The 27,178-nt window shown below is 43.4% G+C and overlaps 1 protein-coding gene and 1 long non-coding RNA gene across 4 annotated transcripts in view; one reads left to right on the top strand and one right to left on the bottom strand.

Moving 5' to 3' along the window:
- LOC115074028 overlaps positions 1–27,178 on the bottom strand; it is an 860,701-nt gene that overhangs the window by 436,911 nt on the left and 396,612 nt on the right. For both annotated transcript variants that reach the window (XR_003852172.1, XR_003852173.1), the window contains one exon: positions 13,640–13,751. This is a non-coding gene — a long non-coding RNA (uncharacterized LOC115074028). The remainder of the gene's footprint in view (positions 1–13,639; positions 13,752–27,178) is intronic.
- ASIC2 (acid sensing ion channel subunit 2) overlaps positions 1–27,178 on the top strand; it is a 595,603-nt gene that overhangs the window by 470,275 nt on the left and 98,150 nt on the right. The gene's annotated exons all lie outside the window — the stretch shown is intronic.

The raw sequence follows: 27,178 nt of genomic DNA, 5'->3' as shown, positions 1-27,178 counted from the left end.
TACAGGACTTGGAGAAAACCCATGAAGTGTGGGCCAAAACCAAATGCTAGCAGAGTTTCCATGAGGTATCCATGATCCATCCTGTCGATTGCCCTCTCTTGGTCTACAGCAAGAAGGGTGATAAGCAGATCAGTCTTGCGAGCGAAATGGATCAGATCCAGGACCAAATAGATGTTAACAAATATGGTCCGGCCCAGGATCATGTAGGACTGCTCAGGGTGAATCATATTGACTAGCACAGACTTAAGCGGCAGCAAGATGGCTTTGGCTATGATTTTATAGTCTGTGCTGAGCAGTTAGAACAGGTGCCAGTTCTTCATGTCACGCAGGTACCTCTTCTTAGGTATCAGTGTTAACACTGTGTGGTCGAAGCTCACAGCATACTTCTCCCCTTGCAGGAAGCTGAATACCTGGAGTCTCCAAAACCCCACCCTACAGCTGTTGACATTGAGTATGCCTACGCTAAAAGCCACTCTCTGTCAATGATATTCTCAAACCCTTACTTGAGGAGCTTGAGACTGTTATAGAACTTATGGAGATGGACATGTTCGGCTGTCCCATACAGTTTGGCCCAATGGTTGGCTTGGAGAATGGCCCAGACTGATCGCTGCAGCAATTCTGTTTCTGGCCACTTCTCCAACACCAAGTGCTCCTTCTTCCTGAGATGCAAGGTTTCCTCCAGAAATTGAAGGATCTCCTGCTTCAGGATGATGGGAGCCTCAGATTCTGCAGGCTCTACACTATCTACAGACTAGTCATCTGACTGCTCATCCCTTGCTGCCTCACTGCTGAGGATTTCAAAGCTCTCCCCATGATCAGGGAGAGACTTCCTCCTCATCTTGATCTTAATTGGTTCCTCACTGCCCCGAGATAGTGTCTCTGATTGTGAGGGACCCATGGACTCCCTAGCAGTGGAAACTGGAGGTGCTTGGTATGGCACCTCTGGAGCTGAGGAGAAAGCTTCCAGCAAAGTGACAGGCACCCTCTCCAGGAGCTCCTCTGGAGGGGTTATGGTCACTATTACTGGGAGCTCAGGAGAATGGCTAGTGAGAGGAGGAGCAACCTCTAAGGAGGCTGCAGGTCTTGCTTCCTCTCCCTTTGGTGTTTCAGCAGAGCTGCTCTCCATGGCCAAGTCCAGGGTCACTGAGAGACTGGAAACCCCTTCCTCCTCAGCTATTGTCTCCGGCTCCACCTCTTCTGAGGCCAAATCTGCCCTGCTGATTGTCTTGACCTCTGTGTCTGTGACCAGGGTCAGACCTGGCTCTCCATCCTGGTCAGGTGGTAACCCCGAGGGGCTCTCCCTCTCCTCTTCAGCAGCCCGGGATTCAGAGGTCTGCGGGCCAGCTGGAGGTGGTTGGAGAGAGGGGCGAGGGGTTTCCTCTGTGGTTCCACCAGGAGAAGGATTTTCCGCTCCCCTGAACCACGATGGTGGAGGGTGATCTCACCACTCACTCTGCCCATGAGAGCTGATGTTTTGAGGATCAGGCCTCTGATGGTGTAACTGCTTTGGGGCCTGATGTTTCAGGCCTCTACTCCAGGCCCTTGCTGGTAATTGCACCTGGATTATCAGAGTCCAATTCAGAGTCCCATAAGGGACCAACATCCTCCTCCTGACTTTGGGAGCAGGCTTTTCTTCCCCTGTGCACTTACCCCACACCCAGTCCACCCCTGGTACCTCCCTTTCCCTCTTTCCAGTCTTTATTTTTCCTCCAGCAAAGGTGTTGTCAAGGGAAGAGATGACATGGAAGGGGTCAGAAGGGTTCGATGCTTCCTCCATGGGGGTGCACTCAGGTGTGGATATTGATAGGGAAGGCATTTGTTCTCCTTCCTTAAGCCACTCCATTATCTTTTCATCAGTGTCTGAATCTCTAGAGGCTGTCCTCATCCTCCCCGCTGAAATTGTGTTTGTGTGTGGGGGGGGGGGCATCTAAGGATAGCAGTAGCATTGGGATAGCAGCCACATTCTCATTAGATGCAGTCCTCTGCATGATGGAATTCACAGGGGTGGCTGCCACATTCCCATCAGTCCCTGCAAGTTGGATTTTGCATGGGGAGTTGCCAGTTTCTCATCTGAGGCAGTTTCCTGCAAGTGAGAATTTGCAGGGGTGATTGCCACATATAGGGGGCAGGCCCCTTTGAGGTGGATTCTGCAGGGGTGGCTGCCTCATTCTCATCCAAGGCTGTTCCCTGTGAGGTATTATTTGCAGGGATAGCTGCCTCAATAGTACTGGGGTGAGGAGCAGACCTCTTTGGGATGGTGAGTAGAGAGACTGTATTTTCACCATCACTCTGGCATGCCCTGTTGGTTTTCTTTTTAGCTTTTTTTGGCATGCTAGAGGAAGTTGTCAACTTATTGCCATATTTGGCAGCAGGGGTTTTGGCTGTGATGTTCCTGGGGACCTCTGAGATGGTTTTAGAGGACCCACCTATCAAGGCCTGTTATTCCTCAGCACTGGCATTTATGTTGGTGTGATGAGCATCTGCAATTTTGGTGGTGGAGGGGGCGTCCCGAGTGGTGTCAATTGAGCAGGTCCTAGCAGAGGTGGTAGGGATGCTAGGATCTTAGCCCCCAGAGGTACAAGTGGAGTCTGGGGTGAAGGGCTTTGCAGCTGCAAAGGTGTTAGTAGCAGCTACAGATAAGGGGGCAGCAGACATTGATTTTCTTTGCCTTGGAGCATACTTTGCGGGTATGCCCCACCTCCCGGCACAGGAAGCACCTCAACCTCCTTTGTGCTGTAGTAGATAGTGTGTGGGACCCCTCATGTGGGATAATAAAAGAGCCCTCCACTTCCTTGAGGCAGCATCATGGTCATCTGCAGTCTATAGGACAGGACGTGACGTATAATCCTGTGCCTGCACCCCAGGGGTATCTCAGTGATGGGAGAGCAGGGTGTGCAGATGACCCATTACTGCCTCAGGTATATACAGTGGCACATTTGATAGTACCACCTTGGTTCCGGGGACCACCAGAGGCTCAACTGGTACGAAGACCCCCTCCACCACTATGCCCTTTACAATTGCCATATGTGTGGCGGCCAGCATACGGAGGAAATATACAATTTTTCCATTCATCCTGCCAGTCACCACAATGGCTGCAGGACCCACCACATTGGCCAATGCCATGATCACCCCATGCCTCCGGGTTAGCCTGTGGAAGGGGTAGTTATATATTGTATTGGGCATGGGGCTCTACTGCCTGATCCTGGCTGTTGTGCTCATCCTATATCCCTCCCAGCAGAGCCACCAGCTACTGCACCTGACACCACCGCCGCATAGGATCTTGTTTGCAGCAGTTTGACTGCAGCAGAAGTGGAAGTAATGACCGGGGAGGAAACTGGGCTCTGAACTTTGTCTTTAAGGTGCCCTGCTGCTGCCTGAGGTGTTTTATTAATTTCCACAGCAACAAGGTCACCGCTTGTCTCTCTGGCTGGCAATGCAGCAACCTCTGAGGTCGAAGGAACGGTTCTGCTGGCAAGAATGGCTACCTCAGTGGTGGAAGGAGCTGAGGCAGGAATAGTGTTTTTTGTGGCTGGCTTAGCAGTGCCAGCCACTAAAGGGTCTTCTAAAATAGGGGTCCCTGCCCCAGCAGATAACAGTGCTGGGACAGGAGTATTGTGCCCAGCAACAGCAGAGATGTCATTATTAGCTGTTGCTGGGTTAGATGCTGCATTTTGAGGAGGTGCAGCTGCAGCTGATGTTGTTGCTGCAGCTTTTGGGGTGCCAGCCAGAAAGTCACAGATGATCTTCTTTGGTTATTGACTTTCAGCTGGCACCTGCCCCCCCCCCCCCTAGCTTTCTTAGGGCCTGCTTGAGGCTGCTTTTTCCCCTTTGCTCAGGCTGCTCTTTCTATCAAGGTATAGGCAATGGGGACTGGGATTGAAGCAGCCTCTATTGAATTTAAAAGGGAGGTAAGAAGGGTCGCTTAAAGAGTGACTTTTTTTTCTCCTAGTAATTGTTTTTTATTTAAATTAAATGTAGAAAAATAAGTGAAAAGACAGTGAAGTTTTAACTGAACAAGTGAACCTGTGCTCCAAAAAGAGAGTGCACACAGGAGTGAGAAATACAAAATAAAACTGGAACTAAAACTTACTTAGAAAAGAAGGCTGCTTGGCTGCTCCGGGAAGGCCTGAAGCAGGGGTCTGTTCAGAGCTCAGCTGGGCTTCAGAGCTTGTGGCCCTGCTGAGTAGCTGAGTTCTCCTCTCCCAGAGCTTCAGGAGCCTCAGTGATTAAATAAAGAAAATTAAAAGGTAAGAGCTTGCCGCTCTTTTAAGTTATAAACTAAAATAAAATCAAAAAAAGCAATTGTTGGGGGAAGGGTTGAAATTAAATAACTAAATCAAACAAAACATTTGAAATAAAATTCTCCCTTCAGCTCCAATGAGAGGCTGAAGGAAAGAGCACAACAGAACTTAAGACTGTAAAGCAAATAAGAAAGGAAATGTGCTTTGAGACTAACCCTACCTAAAACAAAACTCGCCCTGAAAAACTGTCCCTGCCTTAATAAAACTTCACCCTGAAACAAAGAAAAGTGTGTGTATGTGTAAGTGAATGGAGGAAGGGTAGGAGCACTGGATGGCCCGCGCCATTTTTAAAGATGGCGCCGGCCGTCCACTACTCCTACCATGTGACAGGGGCCGGCCAATGGCACGGATACCCTGTCACATGGTAAGGGCAAAGGGCCATCGGCGCCATTTTTATTAGTGGCAGCCGACGGCCCAAGAGCGGGAGATTGCTCCCGGGACCACCACTGGACCACCAGGTAATTTAAAACGTTTGGGGGGCGGGAGGGTGGGGGAAGCTAAGGGAGCTGTTTTGAAGTGTTGGGGTGGGTTTAGGGATTATTTTTGTGTGCCGTTTTTCCCACTCTCCCCCAAAACGATAAGAGAACCCCCCACGAACAATTTTGTGGGGTTTTCCTATCAGTTTCGGGGAGCCCCCGATTTCTGACGACTTTGAAAATATCGTATGATATTTTCAGTCGTCAGAAATACGATTCACATCCTTATTATATTTCATTTGCCTTTTTATTTCTATATTGTTAAAATAATGGAAAATTTAATAAAGAAAAAATTATAAAATATGTCAAAATTATAAAGCTAAGTAAATGAAAATATATGAAAATAAAGGTTTTTAATCTCTGCTGCAGGAGCACGATGTGCACACAGCCTCTCTCTAGGAGGGAAAGCCAGGACTGGATCAAGCTCGATGAGGTAGTGTAAGGGCAAAAGCTGCTTTTGAATCGGTGGTCTGCTGGAGTGAGAGTTTTAGCTCTCATCCACATGGTAGTTGTATGGAGAGGAAGCGGAGCAAGTAGCTAGGGCTTTGCCTGCTCTCCTCAACCCAGGCAAGTAACCTAACCCTGAGGATCTGGGTAGGGTCTCGGAGCTTAAAACGGGTTGCTGGGAACACCACAGTACCCTTGGCAATTTGAGGGCTGGGGACCCAGAGGAGTCCCATAAGTCTTGTGTTTCTGTGAAGAAGTGTATCTGTGACTGTATGGTGATGTGATGAATTCTTGTGTTAACCGTGCAACTGGCTCTGGACTGAACTGATCTGTGAGTTGGCCTTCTGAATCTGCTTAAGGTGATCTTAAACTTGAATCTCTTTGTTAACCCTTAAGAGAAGGGACCTGTAATCTGATGACCTAATTCTGTAAACCTAAGCCAGGGCACACTTGATTTCTGTTAATGTGTGTGCTAAAATAAAACCTGTAGAGTGTATTACTCGCAGGTGGTCACCTTTTAATGTGCCCTAGGGGAATGTCCAAGAGCCTAACTGATAAGGCCACATCGCATTTTAATAAATTACTTTATCACGTGCGATAACGGCCGCATTGCGGTGGTATTATTTAAATGAGGTGAAGGGGAGGAGTGTGGGTGGGGTTTGGGTGTGGTTATAGCCAGGCAGCGCTGCAGGCAATGTTTCCACATTATCGCTGGCAGCACTGTGGGAAATAACTACACCTTTTCCCCTGGTACTATGGGTGCGAAAGTGTGTGGCCTGCTTGCAACTATGGCAGGCGAAAACGCACCCCTGCGATGCGGCTGGCTGCACAATTTCACCCCTGCCCCTTTTTTAGTGTGGCTCATTCTGCTATAAATATATATACATAAATATAGCAGAATGATGAATCTAGCTATAGGTTTGTAGCCAAATATTATCCTTCTCCACACTACCTGTAAAGATCACCTAAATAAAGTCCACAGAAGCTGGGCGGAAGCAGCCCCCACAGTAGCAGAGGTCTGACCAGGCACTGACGCAACCCTCCTGGTCTCCAGCAGTGTTTGGCTTGAGGCCATGGTCAGCTGGCGCAGGATCAAAACAAGGAGCCACATATCAAGCTTAGTTCCTCTTAATTTTATTGGTGTGCTATTAAAGTGCCACTCTTAACCAGTCCGGCTATTTAAAACTCACAGCTCTAGGAAAGATTAATGCTCTTGTGTTTGGAAGGGCATCCTGGTTTTGCAAATTATCCAATGCTAGATGAGCTGCAGCGAAAATTGAAAGACTACGTTCGGCTATAGAATGGGTATAATATGAGCAGTATCAGTGCTAGCTTCCCCTCATCTCCCCTGCTCCTCCCCCAACAGACTGCCCCAACCACAGAACAGATGCAGCACGCCCCACCCCCTCACACACACATACACTGCCCCACTGCAAAAGACCCATTTTATTTATTTATTTATTTATTTAATTTATTTAAAACTTTTTTTATACCGGCATTCGTAGGACACATCATGTCGGTTTACAAAAAACTGAGAAGGAAAGGAAATTACAATGAACAGGGGAGGGGATAACTGGGTGAGTACACAAGTAAAAGAGAGGATATTTAACAAGCAGCGATACAACTATTTGCATTCGGTTAGGGTTATATATGCAAATGAACTAATATACAATGTTACATGGCATGTGCACTTGACACATTTAGCATGTGGAACTTGATTACAGTAGCGCGGGGCTTGTGCACATGATACACAGTGACGGTTACAGAGGGGGGGGGTGTGTGGGGGGGGGAGGTTGCAGGGGGGGGGGTTGATAAGGATCAGGTAAGGGTATAGGCTAGGTTGGGATTAAGGTGAATAATGGGCAAACATCGGCTAGGATTGGGAGGAATTAGGGTATGCTTGTTTAAAGAGCCAGGTCTTGATTCCTTTTTTGAAATGGCTCAGGGATGGTTCTAAGCGGAGTGTGACAGGTAGGGAATTCCAGAGGGTAGGGCCCGCAATGGAGAAGGCTCTATCCCTAGTGGCGGTGAGGTGTCCAATTTTAAGTGAGGGAGTTTGGAGAGTGCCAGCAAGGGAGTTTCTGGTGGGGCGGTTAGATTGACGGAATTGTGGCATGTCTTCAAGCCAGGGTGAATTGTTGTTGTGTAGTGTGTTGTGGAGGATGGTAAGTGTTTTATATTGGGAACGGAAGGTGATGGGGAGCCAATGGAGGTCTTAGAGTATGGGAGTGATGAGGTCTTGGAGTATGGGAGTGATGTGGTCAGTTTTTCTGGTGTTTCTGTTTCTGGTGTTTGTTAAGATTCTTGCCATGGCATTTTGGAGGATTTGGAGTGGTTTAATGGTAGAGGCGGGGAGTCCTAAGAGGAGGGAGTTGCAATAGTCGAGTTTGGTAAGTATGGTGGTTTGCAAAACCGTGCGGAAGTCATGGGCGTGGAGAAGAGGCTTAAGTTTTTTGATGATTTGTAGTTTGTAGAAGCCTCCTTTTAGGAGTGATTTAATGTGGGATTTGAAGCAGAGCTGATTGTCTAGGGTTACTCCTAAATCTCTGACACTGGGCGGTAGTGTGTGATATTGTGAGGCGTCGAGGATCATTTGGTGGATTGAGTTGAGGGGTTGGTTAGCTAGGATGAGGATTTCAGTTTTCGATGTGTTAAGTGCTAGATGTGTTAAGTGCTAGATGGCACCCATAGCACAGAGAGCAACAATGCGAGCTTCCTTCACATACTCTCAGAAGAAGGTTACATGGAAATTTTTTAAATAAGCAGCAATAAGGGTCAACAATCAATATGCAAGTTAAAGACTGTGTTAATAAAAGTGATGGCAAAGGTCATGTGGATCAGGGAGCTCCCTGGGAAATAATAAAGAAGTTCACTACTCCTGTTCAGACTGGGTGGTGTAGAAATTCTGGGATGGAGCCTAGTTATGCCTAAATAACGAGTCTGACAGCCTCAGGGCCAGTTTCTGGGCCTCGGCGAGTCCTTCAGGGAATCGCAACGGTGACGCTCGATCTTCTTTCAGGCCGCAACTTTGCTAATCCAGCCTCTTGGCCAACTGGCACCAGGATGGCAAACAATATGCGCACGGCAGATGAGGTGGTGCAAGTGTGCAGGCTATGGGGCGTGAAGCTTTAAGTTATTTGTCTTCCAGGCTGAGGGAGACTGTAACAGGTATGAGAGAGTCCTGAAAAAGCACGAGAAGCACTTTATCCACAAGCGCAATGTAATTTCTGAGCTGGAAAGGTTTCCTCAGCAATCTTGGCTCGAGGGGGAACCAGTAGAAGCTTTTATTAGACAGCTGTATGAACTGGCTGAACTGTGTGTCCTGAATTCCAACCACTATTAGTGGCTCCAGTCAAAGGTACATCACTGAATCTGAAGGTGCAGAAAAACAAGATGCTGTCCACAACAGTAGAGATGGTTAAAGCAGGACCAGGCTCGAAGAACACAGAGCATAGAGGAGATGTTATGCTTCAAAAATATGCCTCAGAAAAGGAAGCAAAGCCAGAGCACCAAGCAAATACCAAGAGACCTTACTCCCAGAGAAAAATGAGAACATGTGGAAGGTGTGGGGGAGACCATCTAGCAAACCAATGAAGTTCAGCTTTGGGCAGAAAGTTTCAGAAAGCCAGCCATTTTGCAGCAGTGTGCCACAGTAAGCAGGTGCAAGAAGTAGTCATACAGGCAGGGGCGGATTGTGGGAAAATCGTGGCCCGGGGGATTTTTCTCCATACTGGCCCATGGGTATCCAATTACACATATAATATGGTGAGTCACCAAATACAGAATAAAGGGACCATAAAATATACACAGAAATGTTATGGGAGTCTCTGTTTAGTGGACCCTTGGGCCGACCTGCTGGAGACTGGGAAAGGTGGTCAATGTCTCTAATGAATAGCAGGCCGGGAGGCAGATGCTCAGGCAGGACATAGATGCTCTTCACCCTGGAAGCTGGTACTCCCCCCGAATGAGCCCAACCGCTGGGACTTAGGTGGCTTCACCCTTGGAAGCCGAAGCGCCCCCCCCCCCACCCCCCCGGGAGGAGCCCGTAGGGACCCGGCTGCTGGGACTTAGAGGAGGGTTGTGGATCAGGACAGGTAACTGGAACCAGACTAGAACAGTAGCAATACTGTAACTGGGCTCAGGTTCTGGAACCAGGCAGGAACTGTAGCAAGACTCAGGTACTGGAACCAGGCAGGAACTGTAGCAGGATTCGGGTACTGGAACCAGGCAGAAACTGTAGCAAGACTCGGGTACTGGAACCAGGCAGTAACCAAGCAGGTACTGTAGCAAGCCAGCAGGAACCAAGCAGGTACTGTAGCAGGAATGGAGCGACGAAGCAGGGTGAGTCACTCCGGAGCACAGCGCAACAGGAAACCGGGAGGCTAACCCGTTGCAAGGCAAAGACTGGATGACCGCGGCCGGCTTATCAAGGCTGCGGCGTCTGACGTCAGGAGTAGGGCGGAGTCACCACTGGCAGGAAACGGCCTAGAAAAGCGCCTAGGAGCCAGGCATCCATGGGAGACCTCACAACGGCGCAGCCCCAGCGGGGATGCCGCCAAACAGGCTGCAAACCAGGCCTCTGGAAGCGGGAGCAGGTCCGGGAACCCGGAGGTAAGGGCCTGGCCGCGGTGCTCATGGCCAGAACCGCAACACAGAAATGCACAAACTAAACTGGAAATCACAACAAGTTAGACTATATGTAACGCAGCAATGGAAAAACAGAAAATACCATCATTCCTCATAAAACATCAAACAATAAAATCAAGAACTTTAAAACATCAATCACAATAGGAAAATCATACTAAAAATATATATTTCTAAACTGCTGATGAATAGAACCTCCAGTAATTTAACTCATATACAAATTTTTGAAAATTTCCGTACCACCAATAAAATATTTCTAAACAGCACATATATCAAATAACATTCAATAATTAAAACTCGGAACCTCTCTCATTCCTCTGCTGCCACTGTCACTGCTGCCACATGACTATTGGGGAGGCGCCGATTGCTGCTACTGACAGTGAAGCCCATTCTGCTGCCTCCTCTGTGCAGGCCCCATGGGCTTCCACTTTCTCCATGCTGATCTCGTACATTGTGAGATCCGCATAGAGAAAGTGCTACTCTTGCATATTCCCAAAGATTACCAATCACTAAAAAGTAATTTATTTATTTTTTTACCTTTGCTGTCTGATCTTAGTTTTCTAATCGGTTGGTCACAGGCTTTTTTCCCCCACCTTCCCTTTCTTATTTTTTTGGCATTTCCTTTTATATTGTCTTTTTTTTTCTGTTTCTTATCTCTCCATCTTCTTCCCTCAAACACACAGTCAGGTTCTCATTCTCACATGCATTTCTCTCTCTCACACACACACAGGCTCTCACTGTCACATGCTCTCTCTCTCATACAATCATTCATACACACAGTTTCTCACGGGCACATGCTGTCTGACTCTCACACACACAGGATCTCTCTCACTCCCACATGCTGTCTTGCTCAAGCACAAGCTCTCACTGTCACATGCTCTCTCTCATACAATCATTCATACACACAGTCTCTCACTGGCACATGCTGTCTGAGTCTCACATACACAGGCTCTCTCTCACTCCCACATGCTGTCTTGCTCAAGCACAGGCTCTCACTGTCACATGCTCTCTCTCTCATACAATCATTCATACACACAGAGGCTCTCACATGCTGTCTCTGCAAACATTCAGGTCCTCACTCCCACACACAGTCTTTCAACTCATCTCATACACACACTTTACAGACCCTCAACCTCTCTCTCACCCTGATCTTCTCGGGCCGCAGCGGCCCTGCTACCAGGCTCTTGCTCTTCTCGGGCCGCTGCGAGTTGGGATTCGCGGTGGCTGCTCTTCCTCTGCACGCGCTGATGCTCCTCCTCCTTCCTGCCCACGCGGCTCCGGCAACGTTTACTTCTGGGGCCGCGCAGGCAGGAAGGAGGAGGAGCATCAGCGCGTTTAAACGCGATCTTTTTCTTCGGGCTGTGGTGATGTGAGCTCCACCACGGCCCTGCCGATCTGCCTGCTGTGTGTCACGAGCAGTGGTATCCTGAGGGGAGCCTTCCTGCGCCTGGGGGCATTGGCTCCCCTCGGGATACCACTGCTCGCGGCGCCCTAGGCCCAGGCCTAATGCTTCCACCGGCCCTGGCTTCCGCTCTCGGAGAAATGTCACGTGATTGGGGTGACCGGCTCACCGGGCATGCCCGAAGCCCCGATAGGCCAATCCGCCCCTGCATACAGGAAAGTGAGCAATTTTGATTTCTAGGCTAAATAGTCAATGGCAAGTTGACTGTGAAAATGTTAGCATCCAATCAGGAACCAACATGGTGCAAAAACCTGCAAATTGCAGATGATCCAGTGAAATTCAAATCATTAAAGCCACAATGAAACTTGTCAAGACTAGATATCAGTAATGTCTCGGTACTGTGACCCGCATGGAAGCTAAATTCGAATTGGTCAATCATGAATATTTAGATACTCTCCAGTTGTTTCACAGTAATTCTTTTGATTACTTTTGTTAAAAAGGCAAGGAGGAAATGGGGCAATAATTTGCTAGCTCTAAAGGATCCGGGTAGGTTTTCTAATGTTGGTTGTATGCTAGTAGTTTCACTTGCACTGGTACTCGCCCTTCCATGAAGGAAAGATTAATTATTATGGTTAGGGGTTTGCCAATCTGATTACGAATTACCTTGAATGCAACTGTGGAACAAGGATTTACTGGGTAAGTGGAGAAATTTATTGCTGAAAATAATTCTGTCATTTCAGTGTGAGATACCTCAACTAAATAGCTTGTCTATAGGGGAAGCATGAGTTATTTACTTGGTGCTGCCAAAAAGTGGGAAAATATCTTATTTAATTATTTATTTATACATTTCTATTCTACTCAAATTGGCCTGAGCCACCAAAGCAGCCTATTTATTTATTTCTTTAGAAAATTTGTATTTCGCTAATCCACAGATCTCGGTGGATAACAAACTCATATGCATAATAGAGTATTGCAATAATTTAAAACAAAATGCAATTTTGTTTACAAATTAACATACACAAAACATAAAATATTAAAACATCTTCATATCATCCTGCCATATACACTTTTATCACTCAAATTCTATCATCATTATCAGACCTTCTTAACCTCATGACTCATTAATCCCTCCACCATCTGGAAATAAACAGGCTTTTACTAATTTACAGAATTTCTGATAGTTTGATTCAGCCTTGATTTGAATAAGCAACTTATTCCAGAAAACTAGTGCCATTTTTGAAAAAATCCTTTTTGCAGTCTGCTGGATTTTAACAGAATTTGACAGCTCCGATTGATTGCCTTGGGAGAATCTAAGCAACCACTTTGGAACATACCATTTTAATTTATCATTTAAGTATTTTAGCTGACCATCATGCATACATTTAAATATGATTACTGATAACTTAAATTGTATGTACTCAGCCACTGGCAGCCAGTATAGCAATATCAGTAAAGGCTAGCACTTTCATATCAGCTTTTTCCATATATGTCAGGCAGCACTTTTGTAAAACATGTATTTTCTTGATCATTGCCTTTGATATTCCCAACAATAATACATTACAGTCTAATGAAGTAAAAAATATCGTTGATACCACTGTTCACAATGCTGTAAAATATAAGACTGGTTTTAGTTGGTGATCTGTTTTCGGTTGTAAATAAGCTTGCCTCAATACTTGCTGCCCATAAACTTCCATCATAAAAGTGGAATTTAAATCCACCTCCAGACTTCTTACTTTCTTAGAAATAAGTGGACAACCATCTAATACCACTTGATCTTCCATCCCCTATATTTGTTTAAATAATCTCCCCATTCCTAACACTTCTGTCATCTTTTTATTCACTGTAACCATCCACTGTGCGATGGTCTCTAGAGAAATATTCAAATGCTTAACAGCTTATCCCAAGTGTCATCTAGTGGTACCCAGAAGTGAATATCATCCGCAAACATATAGGCCACCGCTCCTAATTCCACAAATAGATCTGCCAATGGTCTTAAGAAGATGTTAAAAAGCAACTGAGAAAGGAAAGATCCTTGAAGAACTCCAGTTGATAAAAACATCAGCTGAGAAAAGTTATCTGCTACTTGCACTGTTTGCGACTGCCTCATTGCAAAAGAGGCAATCCAAACTAAAACTGTCCTGTTCAGAGAAAAATTTGGCAAATTGCTCACATTCAACCACCAATCAATTATTATGGAGGATGGTAGGTTGTATAGAGGTCTGAGGAAGGTATTGCATGATATGGAACAGCTCTCTAGGATAATTCACGGATTCCTGATGAACCTTTGCTGAATAGTACTCTCTGTTAGCTGATGTAATGGTTAAGACATTAAATGTAGTTAACTAAATCAACTGCCAAGTTAGACTTACGCCACCAGTGCTCAGCATCACGCATTATACATTTCTTTTTCTTCAGCTGCTTATTGAACCATGACATGATCCTGATTCTCTGACAAGATTTTTTACAGTAACCAGAGGAAACCTATCAAAAAAAGAAGTCAAAGAATACTGTCAAATATCGATTACAGATTCTATCATTGTAGTGACAGCTAGCCTACAGTTCAAATCAGGTAACCAGTCATTAAAGAGCAAGGAAGTGTCAACATGGTCCAGCAAGATTGAGCTATGTCTATACTAGATTCTTTTGGTCTATGAGTAGAGATTTTCAGTTGTATGTGAATTTCAAAGTGATCTTACCAAGGAATCTCTTCCAGGGACCAGTGGACATTGTCATTTATTTATTTATTTATTTATTTAGGGTTTTTATATACCGACATTCTCGATATACATATCGAATCAAGTCGATTTCCATAGAACAAAACTGTCGCTGGTAAGGCGTTACATTAAACAAAGAACAGGGTATTGAACAAAAAACGTACAGGGTATTGAACAAAAAATTGTCATCTGTCAATAACCAATTGCCTATGAAAACTAAATCTAAGACCAGTCTTATGAATAGATGTGTTGATCAGCTATTCCAGGCCAAAGAGGTAATTGAAGATAAGAAATCATCACAAGCAATAAGTAATGGATAGACATCCAAATTCTTCTTCAAGTCACTCAGGGAATTTATATCAGAATTGATCAAAGCTTCTACCAGTAGAGAACAGCTTGAGGTCATAAGACCAGAAGGACAATAACAAAGGCAGATAGTCTAATTGTTGGCAGTTAACATTAATATCTACTAATGCTGGTCAATAGCAATGTGCTTTGGGCATAGTGATTGTCTTACAGCAATCAACACCACACCACCTCTTTTTCATACCTGAGGTTTAGAGAAGATTGTACAGAGTGGACCATGGAAAAGTAGCCCACCTCCAATACCAGTTATTGGAGGCATGCTACTTTTCCATGGGCCACCCTGTATAATAAGAATTGCATAATTGATTGACCAACAATATGTACATCTATTTATTTATTGATTGATTGATTGATTGATTGAGTTTTATATACCGTCGTTCGGTTTCGCCATCACAACAGTTTACAAAGTTTCGATGTTTAACAGAGTTTCCAAAGATTCATGTGATTGTCAACATAAATATTGTAGGCTTTAAAAACATAGATCGTATTTTAAACTATGCAGTTTCAGTTATGTTTGTATTACAAACATAACTGAAACCGCATTGGTTCCACATGTTTACATAGGGCCAGTAGGAGTTCCACATGTTTGCATAGGGCCAGTAGGAGTGAAGTAATATCTGAGAGTCATTGGGTGTTTTGGTAGGCTTTGGTAAACATCCAGGTTTTTAGTTCTTTTTGGAAGGTTTTTAAATTTTGCTGTGTTCTAAGTTCGGTTGGGAGGGTGTTCCAGAATTTGGGACTTCCTAGGGATATGGCTCTCTTCCGAGTTGAGGTAAGTTGTTTGGAACGAGTAGGTGGAATCTTTAATAGATCTTTGTTGCCTGAGCGGAGGTTTCTGTTTGGGGCATGTAGTTTTATAGATGTACATAGCCAGTTTGTTTGTTTTTTGTATATTATTTCGTATATAATATATTTCGTATATTATATTCAGCAATCAAGTCTCAGTAATGCATAATACAGCATATCTAGTCTTTTATCCATCAACAAATCAAAGATGTATGTGATTTTATTTTGTACAGATCAGGCATTCATTAGACATGTATATAGATCACTAACAAGGATGGACACAGACATCTTCAATCCAAGTGATTCTCTAGGGCTATTATTCAAAACTCTGCAGCTAGGCTACTAACAGGCCTAAAAAAAGCATGAATGCAAAACCCCAACCTTGCAAGCCCTACACTGGTTCCCTGTATAGTATAGGATTAAATACAAACTTGCATTGATAGTATATAACGTATTACACCACATTACTTCCCCTTGGATTAGTTGGATTTTGAAATTACATCCCAATGAGATCACTTCATTCTGCCTCTTAGTCTCTCTTAGAAATCCCTTCACCTGGAGCCACCAGATTGTCATCAACACATGAATGTGCCTTTTCCCTTGCTAGTTCCTCCTTCTGGTACTCCTGCAGTTGCTACATTGCATGACTGATTCTAAGCAGTTTAAAAGATCTTTGAAAATGTAGTTCTTCACAGCCATCTTGTCCCTGTCAGAAACAGATAGTTCAACTTCTGCCTAGCAATAGCGATGCTTAATTCTCCACCTCTTTCACACAATGTTCAACTCTATTATACAGAGTAATCTGAAATTGTACTTCTCAGGTAGGCATAGAATGAAAGTGCTAATTTGTGCCAGTTTTTCTAGAGCTGTGCTCATTGCCAATGATTTTACTACTACTGATTTTATATATTACTTTTGTTACCCACCCTGAACTTTGGAGGGTGCGGGCTACAAATCAAATCAGACAAGACTGTGGTTGATCGTTATGATTAATATACCGGAATAAGTCACCATATCTACCATGTGCTATTAGTACTGGGATAGATTGTGGGAGATCAATACAAGCTACAGATGATACCATCATTTAGAACTGATAACAACCCCTAGATGATCCAATCTGCATCAGTGAATTACAGATGATGAACAAAGAGTTGGCTGATGACAACAAACCAAAAATGAGCAGATCTTTGAAAATAGGTGGTCGAAGCAATAGTTCTAAGACAAACCAGATAATCAAAACACTATCTATGCATGTTATTTTCCTCCCTCAACCTAAACATGTGTCCTTGTGGTCCAGCTAAATGTGTATGTGCTCTATGGGAAGGCTACGTCAACTTTTTGTGAGATAGAGGGAAGGCGGTTTTCTTAGCCCGGGTAAATGGCTTTGAAACTTGCCTTCTACGGGGGTCAGTTTTCAAACTGCCCACCTTGGGGCAAACTCTCCTGGTAGTTTCTATTCACTTGATGTTGCACCAGTTTTCAAAGAGAAAGTAATGAATGCACTTACACTTTGAAATTTGCTGCAGGTCCAAAGTACACGTAGACATTTGCACCTGATTTACATGCAAGTAGATTTTCTTAAGAAAATAACGCATGTAGCCTTGAAAATACGTTATTTTCCAGTTCCATACAAAGCAGGTCTCTGAAACACCTCCCCTAAATGCAACTAAATATGGAACAACTCACTGCTGTATTGAGGGAGGACATAGCCAATGGATGCGCATAAATCACTCTTGATGCAAATAAATGACTTTGAAAAGTATCCCCAGTGAGGGTCAAACCATGGTTTATCTGTGGAAATGACCTGTTACAAAATTACGCCCCCTGACATGTGCGTAAACTTAATGTACATAGCCTGTATGCATGCAAGTTTATCCAGGAACGGAGGGATTTGCACTTACCTGCATACTTTTGAATTTTCTAAAGTATGCACATAAATTCCCCCACTCCCCCTCCCCAAAAAAAAGAACCCTGCACAAATTATCAGATGTAACTGCACCCAGATAGTTTTGGTGGGATCATTTTCAAGGCAAAACTATGTGCAAACTTTCCCTTTCAACAGTGGTGCGACTCATACATGTGTTTGATTTAAAATTTGTGTAGGCTGTTACACAATGCCACCCTATATGTTTAATAGCAGCTCTTGCAGACATTTGGCCAAAATAATTTTGGGAGCCTTCTGTCTGCCTCAGACGGTGCTGGGTTTAATTACAGCATATAAATTATGCTGAGGAGCATGGACGTATATTTAGAATGGATTATGGGCCCCTGAGGACTGCTCATTATCCCTTCTGCGGATCTGAAAGAAAATGAGAACTTGTCTGTATGAAAGAATCCATTTATAATCCATTTGTCAAGGCAGGGGAGGTTATTATAACTCAACTTTACACGTCTTTATTATCTGCACTTTAAATACCCAGGAGCCGATGGATAATTCCCTTTCCCTTTATATTCCTTCTGTAAAGATCATTTTTAAAAATCAAATCTTTGTGTTATGGCTGCATCAAATTAGCACTGAAGCTGGGCAGCATCCTACAATGCATTGTAGTAGGAGATGCCATAGGTGATGACATGGAGTTTGGCTGATGTCCCCAACTGAGGCAGTATTTCTCTGGTTGTTTCCTTCTTCAGCAACTAACTACAGTCATGCAGTTGCACATAATTCAGCTGACACACCAAGAGCAGGAGATGTCATGTTCCATATCTGCCTCCTTCATCCCTGTTGAAGGCAGCATGGCTCACAAAAGACTTATACTGGCAGACATTATCCCTCTTCACAAAAGTGGCAGGAGGCTGGTAAGTATAGGATAGTCAGTCTGACCTCAGTATCTTTTATTTTAGTAGTTTTCAATCCTGCAGACTACAGGGTCCAAGGCATCATGAATTTGGTCAACAACATAGGCAATACACTAAGGCACCAAATTCTGAAGGCTCCAAATACCCAGGCCACAAAAGATGAGCCCGTTTCTCTGACCACTTCAAAGGGGCACTGCTGTGGCATTATAGGACTGGAAGGGGTCTGGGAAGAGGGGAGACTTTCTGATCTCCAGAATTTCCCACACCCCCTCTCCAACCCTGCCTGTCCCTAGATTTGGTAACAGGAATTCTGAACAATTTTGTTGAGTAGATATTCTCTATCTAGTCCTTGTTGTTTAACTAATGGGTCGGTGCTCATACTGAGGATTCTTTAATCTGTGGTCAATCAGGTGGTATAGTGGACCAGCTAATTATGAGTAGGCAAGATGCTGATATGTGAAGTTGTAATATATCTATTGCTTAGAGGTCTTAGGACTTATGGCATTTAGATGAGAATTTATTTAAAAGCTGCTCCATAAGCCTCAATGAGTGTGCACAGTTCTCACAAATCTGTGCGGGGCATATGAACTAAGCATTTCACAATTCACACGGAGACATTCATGAGATTATTGAATATATCACCATATTTCTTCTCTTAGAAAGGGCACAATGATTTTAAAGACATGCTTGCCTATTCCTGGCCTTCTTTGAGAAATTTGGATGCCTCTCCTTTTCACTTGAGGGTTATTCCTTTACAAGAGAACTATATAGTGAGTATGTGATATGAAAATATCCTTGCTACTCACTGTTCCACATCATTCAACAACTGGAAATCACTCCTACATCTGGGAATTCATCTTCCTCCCAGAAACTTACAACTTCACCAGGAGCCAGGCTTTTGTTCTACTGCCATGTTTCTGTAGGTTTTTATGGGTCTCAGCTCCTTTCTACTAGCTGCACACAGCTAAATCTCACTTTGCTCTGAACATCTCCCTCTAGAGCATGCTCATAGCATTCCGTGGGACCATACTACTAGTTGCTGAAAATATAGGGGTTCACAGTTCTTCGGATCATAGCAGGTGGTGCAGGGTCTACAACAGAAACATGTCTATAGATCTCAGCACATACGGACTACTTGGTTCATGCATGATGAATGGTTGAATGATCGAAAGGTCTCTTCTAAGTTGATAAGTTTTGCATGTACTCCTGGCTTACTGACATCCATATAGATACATTGAATACATGAGTGCTTACTGACATCCATATAGATACATTGAATACATGAGTATAGATTCACTTTGGGGAAAATTGTTCGCACTGTCTCTCTTGATTGGTGTCATTTTTTAAGGACAGTTTGCTTGGCTTTTGTTTTCAGTCCACACCTTAATAAAACAGATTTTAAAAATACATAATAAAATTAACAAACACTACAAAATACATCCATATTTTAACTTTAAAAATTAGGCAAGGAACAAGCCACTGTCCTTACATAAATAACTATTCTAATTAATCCCAAGTTATCCATACGCATCACATTAACCAACATTTTCATCACTGCAAGGACCCCATGCTCCCATCTCTATGGAAACTACTCACTAAGCTAGTTGCCAAACAGGAGATGAAAAAGACTTTTCCAACTGAAAAGAAGCAATCAGTTTCCCTATTTTGAAAAATGGCCTTGCAGATTTTTTTGACTTTTCACATCTGTCTTTCTTGGAGAAGTTGATCAAAAGAGCAGTGGAACATCAATTGTCAGATTATCTAGAGAATGCTAATATCTTAGCAGCTGATCACAGAACAGGTTACAGGACCAAAATTGCCCTTTTAATGCTCCTGAATGATCTCCAGAGAAACCTGGACACAGGACAAGACTATGTCCTGTTTTCTCTTGACTTGTTGGCCTCTTTTGATACAGCAGATTATGCTAGTCTACTTGGTCCCCTGGAGGATAGTGGTATTGCGGACCTAACTTAAAATGGAAATCACAAACCCAGACCTTGGTATCTTGTGTGCCACAGGCCTCAATATTGTCCCCAATATTATTATTTTAATTTTATTGTACTCTTTTATTTATAATTTCATACTACATTCATCAAGATTAATCTTGAGCTAAGAAATTCAGATGAAAAAACTGAGAGCATATGAAGAAAAAATATCAGGAAAGACAAATTATTTACTGTATATCAAGTCCACAAATGAGAGGGATTCAGTATCACAATCTATGAAGAACTACCAACAAAAGCAGACAATGGGAAAAGAAGGCAGCAAGCTTCCGGTGCTATATCTATCTATATCTTTAGAATGCTAATTAGAGAGCTAAGTTGAAACAGAAGGAGAAGATGGTGATGGGCCTTGTTCAAATGTATTACTTAAGAACATAGAAAGCTAACTAGGTTAAAAATAATTCATAAGAAGTACCCTTTTACAAGGAAACTTCAAGAAAAACATTGCCCCTATCTGTAAGACCCTAGGCCTCATCAACAAAACTGCTTACACTTCCTCTTGGTCTGCTTAGCAACATCGGAAAATATTATCACCCTGGGCTATACAAAGAGTTCACTGTGATGTCTAAAATAAAGTTTTAGAAGCCAGTCTCTAGCCACCTCTAATATCAGGGAAACTATTAAAGTAGAAGGCTTAGTTAGTAATCAGAGTATGTCCGGAGATAGGAGTCAGTTCCTGTTGGCCATCCACAATTTCTTCTTTTGCTCTCCTAAGAGTTTCCATCAAATCTCTTCTAAACATATCTTAGCAGACCCCAGTCGTAACTGAGAAAAGTTAATAAAGCACAAATTCTTTCTCCTAATAGAGTTCTCAATATTCTCCATTCTGTTAAATAAATGGCCATTATCTTTAACCACTGCTGCCTGCATAATCTTAAAATGAAGTACATTATTTTGTAAATCAGAGACTTGTGACATCAAATGATTGTAAAGTAGACATTATACTATATACAGAAGAAAGGGTATGTGTGAACTAGCAAAACAGCTAGTGGACAAAGCTGTAAGATATTAAGGGAACAAAGAAGTTCTAGCAGTTCTGCTGAAGGATCTGTTTAACAGATTATTACAAAGTTTAGAGTTAAGACTTGGGGGGTTCTAAGTGTTGGATCACGTATGGGATCTTGATACCCATCTTCCCAGGATGGTGGAGAATCAGTGAGGAATAAAATAAATATTGACTGGATAAGGAGTGGTAACCTTATTTATTTATGTATTTATTAATTTAGAGACATTTTATATTCTACATTGTTCCATGAGTGGCCTCAAGGCAGATCATAAAAACAAGTTTTTCTTTGTTAATTTTCTTTTTATATTTACACAAAAACCACAAGAATGCTCTCGTACAGAAAAAGGGAGAATATCATGTACAAAAAAAAAAAAGGAAGTTTTACTGTTACTGTTGCGCGCCCCGTCTGTGCTCGGCCCGCGCACGGGCCTGCTCACCTTCCCATCTCCTCGGCAGGTCCCAGGTTGGCCTCTCCCGCGGCTGCAGCTAGCTCCTCAAAGCCTCGGAGTCCCACTGCGGCGGTCTCCGGGCCTTCCTTAACGCACCAGGCCTCACGACGGGGCTCGACGTCCTCCTTGGCGTCGGCCCTGCCCCTAGGTGTGTGCGGACCGCCGGGCCCCTTAAAGGGCCAGGGGCGGGTTCAGGCTCCACGGCACATTCTGATTGAGCACAGAATATCAGGAAGTTCCTGCCTGCACTTCCTTGCCTTGGCAATCAGGTCGACACCATGTGTGTACTAGTTTGCCTCAGTGTCTCATCGCTTGTTCCAGCATCCTTCTGTTCCAGCGTCCTTCTGTTCCAGCGTTTGTCTGTTCCTATGTTCCCTCAGGTAGTACATCTTGGACTGACTCTCTGGTACTGACCTCTTGCCTGTTCCTGACTACGCTGATCGCTGCCCAGATACTGACTTCTGCCTGCATCCTTGACCACATCTGATCTCTGAAACCTGACCCCTGCTTTGGCTGACTACTCTTGGACTGACCTTTGGAACTTGACCACTGCTTTGGCTGACTACTCTCGGACTGACCTTTGGAACTTGACCCTTGCTAGCACTGACCACGCCCCTAGTCTTGACATCGACCACGCACCCTTGATCCTGGTGGGCACACCTCTATACTTCCTTTCTGGGAGACCCTGTGAGGCCCACCTAAGTCCAAGCGGCCCGGGTTCCCAAGGGCTTCCAGTGGTGAAGCTCCAGCTAGCCTCTGTCTCCTCCTGTGCTCCGTCTCCTGGTGGCAGGTGCTTCCTGGGCCCGACCAGGAAGCTGATCCTCACTGCCTCAGGACAAGGGTCCACCTCCAGGCGCAACAGTTACATTGCATAGGAATAAAGAAATAATATTCCACCATATAATTAAAGCACCTAACCCCAAAAGGTGTATATCAGGAATGTGACTCGAGAAATACTTGTAGTTGTGTAGATTAAAAAAATACATATTTAGAATCAGAGTAATGAACTAAACATTTACATGGATATCTCAATAATAATTTGGCTCCTTGTGACAAAACTTCCGTTCTCATTTCAAGAAACATTTTTTCTATGTAACTGGGTAACCCTTGCTAAGTCAGGGTAAATCCATACTTTCTGGCCATGAAACAGAGAAGAATCTTAGTACAGCATTTTTGAAGACACAAAGGTAAATGAAACCCACAAGGTGGCTCATTTAGTTAGAACAGTATCTAAGGAAATTTCAGATAAATTTAGAGGTGTCTCTGCTTGTTGAACTTCAGTCCCTCGATACTTGAGTTAGGTAAGACTTAAATAAGTTGAGAGGTGGAATCATTTTAACATAAGGAAAACTGAGTACGTGAAGGTTTCAAATTTCAAGCTTTTTTGGATGGACCAGTTCCAATTGAACTAAACCATGCTGTAATTTCTCAACAGTTGTTAAGTGAGTATCAATCTGCTCCACTTTCTCACCAAAATTATTTACAGTCTTATCTGTAGATGTTATCCATTGATTAGTATCCAAAGCTAATTGTTAATAAAGTTGAGTCTATTGTAATCATGGAAGATTTTGTCAAGGGTACTCTAGAGAGTAAACGTACATTTGAGTCAACATCTCCTGCTCCCGGGGAAATAGCAACACCTTCCCCAGCTCCAGAGGGGCCAGCCATAATGGTCAGGCCTGAGGTTCGGTCAGGACTCTTAGCCAATGCAGGTGGGGGCACCACCCCTCCTCTTCCTGGGTCCCCCAGCTCGTGATCTTTCGGCGATATCTTCCCACAACTCTGGTCAAAATGTAAAAGTTGGGAGGTTTGCTCAAACAATAAGGTAACAAAAGGGAGGGAAGGTTTCATAGGTGCACTGGGGCTCAATGATGCTCCTTCAGCCAGCATCACCGACGCCCACTCTGCATCAGCGTTTGCAGCAGCTCCCACTTCCAGCAGTGTAGTAATGAAGACACAAAAAAAATTTCAGTCTGGGGTTGATGTTCATCAGATAAGGGAGAAGAAACTATATTCTCTCTTATCTTCGCTTTTCTTTTAGTATGAGGCATTGTATTGTTGAAAGAAAAAAAGAAAGTGGAGAGCTAGCTTTTCAGCATGCTTCCCGGGTAGAGGCCATCTTGTCTCCCCCACAAAAACAAGTTCTAACTAACAATTGCAGTCCATTGATCAAAGGCCATGTACAATAAGACCTAGATTTATCATTTTGCTATATTTATAGCAAGCATAGCTCCCGCATTAAAAAAGGAAATTTGCTTAGCCACGCCCCCTATCTATAGGTGTTTACCGCAAACTGCGATCGCAATTCTTACTACCAGCCAAAAATTATTTTATCACATTTGAGAGAGATTGAGTGTACAGTCTACAAATCTACATTTCTTTCAACTTTCGGCACTCCTAATGACACCAAATATGCACAGGTGTGTACTGTGCTATTCGTACCTGTTATGGTGTATCTTAAACTGCCCCCCAAAGACTTCCCCACCCCACCCCTCACCCCAAATTTAAAGTTCACCCTGTTACATTGATATAAATAGTAAACTGACCCATTCTTTTATGTTGTCTCTCTCATCCTCATTTTTGGTCCTAACGCAGGCAAAACAGCTGTAATTATTTCCAGTGCACCGAAGGTGTTATCCAATTGCATTTGTTAGGAGCTGATGATTTCCCATAAACTCTGCCCACATGCATAACTAAATGACCCTGTAAGTTTGCACCTAAGGCAACACAGGATAAAGGGACTTGCCCTAGGTCACAAGAAGCAGAAGTGGGCTTTGAACCCTGGTGTCCCTCATTCAAAGCCTGCTGCTGTAACCATTAGGCTATTCCTCCATGCCTGATGGAGTTGCCCAAGAGGGCAATTACCTCCATTTCTACCACATCACTGGCACATAAGTAGACGAGGTATTCAAGCTTCTACGGCTGGCAGCTGGGATATACCTTGTAGTGTGATACAGTAGAGCATGCTAGATGGGCCAATTGGTCTTTTGTCTGCTGCATATACTATGTTACTATATGTAATTGCAAGACCCAGTGATTTATGGTGCAAGTTATATATTTGTTTTAGGTCAGAGAGAATTGTTACTCCAAGATACTTTAGGGCCTGCACCCCTAAATCTAAAGGGTCAATCTTCCAATATGTTTAGTATATTTGAGGCTAAAGCCAAGACTTCCATCTTAGACTTATTAACCTTGAATCCAGATATTTCTGAGCATGCATCTATTTCTGTCACTAAAGAGGGCATTAAAGTTATCCATTCTCTAATAAACATCATCATATCATCTGCATATTGCATAATACAATTTTATGGTATACACCTCCCACCTCCTCTAGTTTAATACTCTCATTCAGGCGATTCCTACATTGTGATTGCAATGGCAACAAGGGACAACCTTACCTTGTTTCAAGGAATAATGAAAACACTTTGAATATATGGCTATTTTTGCACATTGCTGCAAAAGGCCTTTAAGCCAGGTTACATTATTTATTCCCAAAGTTCAAAATGTGACAAGGGTAAATAGATAGGGCCTAGCATTTATCAGGAATCCGCCTTCCCTGAATAAAACACATTTAATCTAAGTGTATGATCTGCGGGTCCGCTCTTTCGATCCTACTTGCAGGAAGGCAATATAAAGCTGAATGGGAGATGTGGATGTGCATCCTGGATGGGCCATATGGTCTTTATCTGCCGCCATGTTCTATGTTTCTATGTAATATTACAATTTAATAAGTCTTGCACGAGAGTCCTTAGATATCAGCCAATACACTTGTGTGCATAGTAATAAATGCTGTTATTAAAAAGCTCCAATGCGGTAATATTCAATTGTGGAACCCGTCCGATTCAGCTGCCTTCCCAGGCGCTAAACTGTCAATTGATGATTCACCTAATTAGCTCATTATTCACATTCTTACTGCCCTCCAATATTTTTGGCATATTAGAGCTATTAACAACATTTTGTTTGGCAACCCCTCCCTTTTAACATTTGAGGAATACAGGTCTGTAAAACAGTCCCAGAAAGTCTGGCATATCCCATGGTTACTAGTCAGCCGAGTGCCCTGCTTCTTTTTAATCTCCCATATGTTTCTCCATTTCATTTTCTTTTCTCGTCTGCCAGATCAATAGCTCACTAGCCTTTCTGCCCCTTCCTAGGTAATTCCTCCTTGTTGAAAGCATCCATGATTCCACCTTACCGAACTCTGAGCAATCTATCTTATTTGGGAGACTTGCAAAGCTGCATATAAACCTTTTTATTACCTGTTCATTTACGACGATCCTGTAATTTTTTAAAATTCAGCATATAGTGCCTTTAAATTCTAACATCCTCTTCTTATTCTGTGTAGTTATTTTGATAAATTTCCCTCTCATCTATGCTTTTCTTGTCTTCAGTAACCGCTCTAGTGAAATGTTATTCTTATCATGAGTGTATCTTATGCATTCTTAACCTAGTATGACTGTCCTTATGACTGTCCTTATGATTCAAGAGGGAAACATTTAACTGCCATCTTTTATGAAGATTACTATCCGAAGGCACCAATGTACTAGGTCATACATTGGAAACTAGCAGTTTCCAATGTATGACCTAGTACAATAGAGGGACAAATTTCAAGCTTTTGGACCTGGTTCTCTTGCCCTTTCTTGTTTAAAACACATCTAATCTGGAATATGTATCACATATTTTAAAACAGAAAATAAAATCTCTAGGGTTTTTTTTGTGGCTTGACAGCTATTGAAGAGGTGGAAAGAGAAACACGCTAGAGCAAGCATCTGGCACGGAGCAGGTGAACTGCATCTAGCTCCCAAGCTACTCCTGGGAGGTTCATGCTGAACACAACCTTACTGACATCTCCTTCACTGCAGTATCTACCTGAACCCAAAGCACAGAAGCCCAAGTGCCTGCGGGATTTCTCGTTCAATAAAGGAATGGAGTGATATGCAGCTTAGCCAGTATAACTGGGTACACATGAGTAAAAGGAGGCTAGCACTGCTTTGCCTAAGAAGGAGCTTGCGCAGAAACCATTGTATTATAGTTAGGGCTTTCTGATTTTAGGTTTTAACTGATAAAACACCTCTGATGCAAAAAATAAAAATAAAAAATAGGCATTATATAAACACTGAAAAACACCACTTCCCCTAATGCTCTCTCACCCCCTCCTTTGCCTACCCTGGATCCTCTGAATCGGTTTTGTGCCTTTTCTATGCTAACCACTGCTCAAAGGCACAAATGTTATGTATTCGATTCAACTGGAAAAGATACCTAGTAATAGTACCTGTGCCACAAATGCATTGATAAACATCTATTTTTGGTATCCACAAAAAACTGCTAATTAGCTGGAAAATAAACCCCTAAATTTACAATTTATGGAGATCCAAAATCAGAAGCCCTAATTATAGTTCAGATGCTCAACACTGATAACTGTATCCAGCTTAGAGATACATTTTAAAAGCCTGATGCGCACATTAATTAGGGGATGTGTGAATAAGTCAGCTTGCATGCACTGAGCGTATTTTAAAAGCCACCCAAACACATGCATATCTTCCACAGTTCACACATCACTTAATATTTTTAAAAGGAGTGGGGTGTGGGCATTGTCTTGGCGTTTTGGTGCGTGAACCGGAGAAGTGTGCATAAATACATATGCCTCTAGCACGCAGCAAGGTCCCCTGGTGCATAACTTTACTTCTGCTATGGATGACGTGTAAGTTTAAAGATAAAGAAAACTAGGCAGATCTGCAGGGTCAACTGGGGGGAATGAAGGATATTAAACTAGGGGATTTGGAGGACCTCT

The sequence above is a fragment of the Rhinatrema bivittatum genome, chromosome 12, assembly GCF_901001135.1.
Source record: "Rhinatrema bivittatum chromosome 12, aRhiBiv1.1, whole genome shotgun sequence".
In the NCBI taxonomy this organism is placed as follows: domain Eukaryota; kingdom Metazoa; phylum Chordata; class Amphibia; order Gymnophiona; family Rhinatrematidae; genus Rhinatrema; species Rhinatrema bivittatum.
This window is presented reverse-complemented; position numbering and strand designations above follow the sequence as displayed.